The sequence below is a fragment of the Adiantum capillus-veneris genome, chromosome 10 (assembly GCF_014529385.1).
Source record: "Adiantum capillus-veneris isolate H3 chromosome 10, ASM1452938v2, whole genome shotgun sequence".
NCBI lineage: Eukaryota > Viridiplantae > Streptophyta > Polypodiopsida > Polypodiales > Pteridaceae > Adiantum > Adiantum capillus-veneris.
This window is the reverse complement of record NC_140940.1, coordinates 63,348,624-63,355,534: the sequence shown is the minus strand read 5'-3', so window position 1 is coordinate 63,355,534 and position 6,911 is coordinate 63,348,624.

Here is a 6,911-nt window from a genome sequence, read left to right as displayed (position 1 = left end):
TCCAATTTAACCATGTTCGTACATATTTCCTTATCAATGGCTTTGTTCGGGCATTTGAAAGTCTAGTGGCCTTCCTCTTCTTGAAACTTGATTGATCTCGTAGCTTCTCCCGCATTATCATCGTCTTGATCATCGCTCCTCTTTCGTTTCTTCTTCTTTGATCCTTCATCTCTTGGAGACGGCAATGGACCATTTCCATGTTTAACTTCCATCTTCTCCACCACTTTGTCTTCCTGCACCAGCTATTCTCTTTCCTTTATCCGCTTCCTCATATCTATTAAGATCTTCATTGAGCCATCGAATAATCTCCTCTTGTTCTTTCAATCACTACTGATATTCTTCCATCACTACCACAGGATTGAAACTGCTCTGATACCACTTGTGATGCGACACGGGAGAGCGAAATACATTGATAATGAACAAAGAATATACAGAGTACGCAGAGTAAACAGATGGAAATAAAGAGTCTGTATGGATACAAAGTAATCATTACAAGAAGAGCATAGCTAGTTTCATAACCTCCCGATCACCCCCGAGCTATCTCAATCACACTCTCACTCTCACTCTCAATCTCAATGTTGTGCAGAATCTCAATCTCAATCACACTCTCAATCCCAATCTCAATCACACTCTCAATCACAATCGCACTCTCAAAATCTCCGGATAACAACAAGGATCATAATCCGAGTTGTAACACGATCACAATCCCAATATCATGACACCTCGAGTAGATCCTGTTTCACACATCCATTTCTGCAACTTCTACAAAATAGCCAAAAGAGCATACTCGTGCAACCAATTCAACATCATAATCAAATTAAACATGTTAAGTTTATACCATCATAAACGAGTATAATCACTTCTTGATTGGATCAAACAAAAGAGATATCACCTGTGTATATTTGTTTATAAGCTAACCTGTTTGCTGCTTGTAGGTTGTCCTGCTGTTGACAATTTACTTCTGTCATAACTTTTACAAACGAACTCAGAACAGAGCAATCCAGGTACTCAAAACGACAAGAATAGGTCTAGTCTACAAGGCAACAGAATTGCGAAAAACGTATTTCTTTGGCTACAAACGCAACTTTTAGGTCGCGACTCATAAAAACACTATTTTTGGATCTCTACTACTTTTTCAACTTATTTAAGCCTACCAAAAATCTCAATGTTAACTATGTTTTTATTGTACTATCATAGACAGACTATCTATAATTCATTAATCTTTATCAAATATGTATTTAGTGTATTATTTAAAATATATATCTATATATATTCTCTTAATACCTTAACACTAGGTTGGTAATGGGACACTTTTATGTCGTGGGACACTTTTATGTCCTATTAAGTGACCATTCTCCTTGAATTATGTCAAGAGTTTCAAAATGGATTTTGAGGTGCTATCTGTCTAGAACGTCGTCTCATGAGCTGAAAAAAACTTGACATTTTTTTGGAATATCAGTTCCATATTTAACCTTGTCCTTGCACAACATTTCACAACCTAAACTGTGTGAAAAAACGGGTCCTGTTTTTGGCTTTTTTCAAATTTTTGCAACTATACCACTCTAGAATTCATGTTTGTGAGGTCTAGAATGCTAGAGAACTATCTTTAGTAGTCCTCAACATGTCCTGATGCTTCTAGGGAGAAATAAATGTTAAAGTTGTAAGTTATGACCAAATTACAAAAATTGTCAAATCCTGTTTTTTAGCCAATTTTAGCTCTTCTATACTGTTTTTTTTTTTTTGTTTGGTGGCTTTCATGATATCCAAATGCAGTTTTGATTTTCTATGTCGCATATTGTAACATAAATCTAATATTCCTTGAGTTTTGGGGCACCTAATACCCTATTTTGCATAGTAGACAACGATGGTTGATTTTTTCAATTACAGAAGAAAACGAAACATTCTAGTATATCAAGTATAGCTTTTTCAGTATTGTTAGTTTCTTGTGACAACTACATGCATTTTGTAGGTAGTAACCATATCTAGTCATAAGGATCAAATTTGGCTAGATATTAAATAGTTTCTATGGGATTCTACAACTCATAATGTTGAACCCAGTTTTTTCATGTTTGCTGTATTTAGCACTTCATCTTTGTCCCCAAGATTCCCCTTGGTAAGAGATGTATTATTCTTTTGACATGCTCCATGGCTCCTTGTGAACCTAAAGGACAATAGGGAACTAAGAAAACATTCATATATTATTTGTATTGAGAGTGGCTATAGAAACTTTGATGATAGGTTTGCAGAATGGTAAAAATTCAACTTTTTTGTACCTATTTCTTTTGGCAAAACAAAAAGTAGTGAGTGAGATGCAATCATGTGTTCTGATCACCAACCCATTGAAGTTAAGTAGGGAATTTATCTCGAGTCCTACAAAAATCCCTAATCTTATTTTTATGCAAAAAAACATAAGAAATGACTGTTTTGATGAAAATGTACTGGTCCATCATCTTTGGAGGCTTGGTGTGACCAAAAGATGAGAAGTTTTACAAGTTTCTTATTTTTTCCATGTGTAGTAGGCCTTGAACTATAACCTCATGAAAGGATTTTACAAAATGAGTGGATCTACTATGGTTTTGGAGGTTTTTTTCAAAACCCTGAAAGGACACTTTTATGTCTTGTTAGGTTACCAACCTAGTGTTAAACTCATTCATATAAGCTCTATCTAATAGACTATTCAACAATCTTTCAAATCGTGCTAAACAAAAGATATGGTATAGTACATTCTTTTTGACTTTAAGAACTTCAAATTTTAGTCCTACTACAATTACAAAGCCAAGAGCTATTGGTGTAGGACTCCCTTCTCACAACCTTGGAGTAGGTGATAAGCTTTCCTTTAAATCTTTAGAAGAAGAGAGAGAGTCTTCTTGCTTCACAAATGAGCTTGTGTGAGTGTGTGTGGAATGATGACTTGAGATAATCAGCCCCCTCTCTCTCTTCGTCGACCCCTCATGCTACCACCCCATTGGACCTCTCCAGACTTAGCCAATAGGATTAAAGAAGTATAAGTGATAGCCTTCTGACATGTGTCTCCCTTTCCCCTTTCGTGAGAGCTTTAGGTAATTAATTGATGCAACTAAATCCTCATTGGACCGCTTTGTCTCCTAGCCAATATGAATCACGCAAGCCATTGGGTTGTTGAATGCTCATTGGACCCCTTGAGAGACTGTTCAATAATCTTCTAGAGAGCTTAATTCTTATTGGTTATTTTATTAAGTGTTTTAAATTTAATTGAACTATATTTACTCTAGTCTAATTCTCATTGGTCCACCTCCATGGCCATCCAATAGGATTTGAGTACACCTTGTGGGCATCTAGGCTAGGGAGCTGACACGTGTCCCTCATTACCTTTGTGTAAAGTAGTCTTGTGTGTGTGTGTGTGTGTGTTTCTGTCTCATTACCTACTTCTAGGGCTTGCCCCCTCTTATGTAGGAACTATGAAGACTTTTCGAACACACACAAAGCATCCAATTTTCCTAGTGTTTGACCTTTGGACATAACCTTTGAATTTTGGAACCTTAGCATTTTGGAAGTCTTAATGGGCTGAACCTTAGGGTCTTTAAAGATCTTTTGCAGATGACCCCCCCTTTGGATCCCTACTGTGGTCGGTCTGCCAGCTTAACCAATATTTTAGCTTTTTCTCCCCTCGCACTTCCCCATATTTTGAGTTTTGACCTAAACACAAAAAAGCTTTAGGTGTGCCCTTATTGTCCTTAGTTAGAAAAATTGTTTTTTGCAAGACCTACCTCGATCGACAAACATTGCCATGAGTACTCTGATCCAAAGAGAATTTCTCGTGAAAATTTTCGTAGGAACTACTTTCAATGGTCCTCTTTGAATGGATACAACAAACACTAAAATACCAAGAGACATAGCAATAGTTATCGCCACCTTAAATATAGACACATAAATCTCACACCGCGTAGCCACGAACATTAAATTCAAGCTATGAAAGACCATATAGAATATGCACATAATGTGTGTGTGTGTGTGTGTTTGTGTGAGTGTCTATGCGTATTATCATCGGAATTAATGAGTGAGTGTGTGTGGAGGACAAGAGGTCATCGACTTGCAAGGTTGGGGGTAATCGATCACAAAGGTAGGGTGTGTAGTTTGGCTGAGGGGGGAAAGAGAGGGAGAAAATTAAATGAGATGTTATATTAACCGTCTTAAAAATGTAAAACTAAATGTGAGAACAACTGATACAGTCTTTGTGTATCTATTTCGATGCCTGGGTACAAATAAAAATAAAACAAATTGAAGTACAATTGAAAGCATAAAACCTAGAGCCTAATATTGTGATGAAAATCAGTATCATCATTGCCAATGCGTGAGAATGCTCAATAATGGGCGTGTGTCGGATAAAATATTGCAGCAAGCACTGAAGAGAGTCGTTAATGTCCACCTCTATAGGTAGGCGTACTGGAGAAAGAGAGAGAAATGAAATAAACTGTTAAATTATTTGTGTTCAAAAGTCTGGGAGACCATGGTGATACAATCCTTAATGATCTAATTCAATGTCATAAGGATCTAATACAATATCTGGGTATAAAATAAAATGAAACACAAATAAAAGACTGGAAAAAAAAGTCGTCATCAACATGGTCGTCAATGCTCATCAAATTATTGCAGTCGTCGTTGAAGAGCTTTGTAAATGTATGTCTCTGTAAGTAGTTGTACTGGGAGCAAGGAGACAGAGACTGCTGGTGGGTGGAGATCAAGAAATTCGTTGAGTAGATGTCCTATATCTCCCTCATCTGTAGTGAAGCTCGTTAGTTGAAACAGAGAGAGGAAGTCATGATCTCTGTAGTTGCCAAGACGATGAAGGTGCGACCAGGATTCTATGGAAGAGAGATCATGCTTAAGCTGGCATGCTATGCCTAAGTGTGGCTAGCTGACAAGAAGGTGGAGTGTGTACTATGGACACTCAATGCTAGTCGTTCGCTTGCATGGCAGCATACAAGAGAGGGGTTGAAAAGGTGGGGTTAATGGAGTGGTGACGGCAGCCACTGTAAGCTACCAAGGTTGTGGGTGATTGTCTAAAAGTAGGCAAAAGAGGGAAAGCTGTAGACAGGTATCAGTGGGTGAGAGTTTAAAGAGCTAGCTCATGCCATTATCGGCTTGAGGGTTCTGACACCCACACTCACATCATCTCAGACAGCTTGAAAACAGCGGGGTGTGGGGTGTGTTGTCTTGCTCTACATTTTTCGCTGAATTGAAGACTCGGGTGTCAGGTTGAGTGCAAGGACCTCGGGTTGGAGCACATGCAAATATGTAGAGATGTTGAAATCATCGTATTGAGAACCGCCTCTGCTGCATCCGCGGGATCCACTGTTGGGTTCCATTGACAATGGACTACTGCTTCCACACTAGAATCCTAGAAGATCGAGCCTCTAGTGGGGGTCATGCATCCTTGTCCTCTCATTAGAAGTAGAGAGCACCATGGCTGGCTATGTGCGTGTGTTTGTGTGTGTGTGTGTGTGTGTGTGAGAGAGAGAGAGAGAGAGAGAGCATTGCATCTCATCTTTTGAGCGAGAGTGGGAGAGAGAACACTGCTTGCATGGAACAGGATGTGTGTGTGCATAACAAACTGCATTCAGTACAGTTAATGCAACCACCACGTCAAAGCTCAGCCCTAATTAAACTCTGCTGATGCGAGTGCTCCACACCTTGGACGTAGCAAAGCGCAAAATAGTGAAGCAACCTTCTATCGCAATGGCAGCCTTGAGTAATCAAATGCAACTAGGAGAGAGAGAGAGAGAGAGAGAGTTCAACTACATGTGTGTGCATGGTGGCTGGAATTAGGTAGGGAGTGTGGGGTGATGTCTGAAGAGAGAGAGAGAGTTGAGTGGTCGCCATGGGCATGCAAGAGTTGAGAACTGGTACAAGTTGGTGGGTGAAGAGGAGCAGGTAACTATTGTTGGCGGAGCTCAATAGAGCTAGAGAGAGACAGAAGAGATGAGTGGAGTTTGTGGTTTAGACGAGGTAATTGATGGCTGCATGGGGATGCCGGGAAAAAAAATAAAAATAAAAAATTTGACGCCGACAGTGATTCGTGAAAGAGAAAAAAAAAACTAGCAGCTAAAAGAAGGGGGGGGGGTAGAGAAAGAAAGAGAGACAGACCAGGGAGAGGATGATCAACGAGTTTCTGGCTGCTGAATGAGAAAAAGTGAGAGGGTGAGAGTCTGCGCCTTGACATGTGTGTGCGTGTTGTTGGTTGGCAAAAGCTACATGGCGGCTAGTGGGAGAGAGAGCTCGAGTGTAGTTTTGAATGGTTGAGAGGGAGAGTGTTCAAGTGGCAAGTAGCAGTTAAGTGACAAAATGACCGGAATTGCAAAAGAGTTGTGCCACTCACCACGGTGGGTTGCACCATAAACAGCCATGCAATTAAATAGGGCGTTGTATGGCAGCTTGATCTTCAAAGAGAGTTGATTGGTGGTGGTAGAAAGAAAGAGAGAGAATATAGATGAGGGTGTTTGCCGAGCAAAGAGAGAGAGAGAGAGAGAGAGAGAGAGAGAGAGAGAGACAGAGAGAGAGAGAGAGAGAAAGACATGGGTTGAGGTTGAACTTTGAAGGGTATGCAAATGCAGTCAGACATTGCATATTGTTGCATGGAGCCCGTCTAAACCTGATGTGTAGTAGGTTGTCGTCGTTGTCGCTACTCCACCACATACTGCTAGAGCCGATCGTCAACAAATAGCACTTAATAGCATTGTGGATCCATTGGCAGACGTCGTATCCTGTCTCTAAATTATATATATATATATATATATAATATGGTATCTTTCACCTTTGAAGATGCTTGGGGTTGTATCCCATGTGAATTTGTTTGTAAAATCTGATCTTGGTCTCCACATATCCTGGTAGTTCCTTGAGAACACCTAGGATCTCTTACCATATCCTTCTACCTC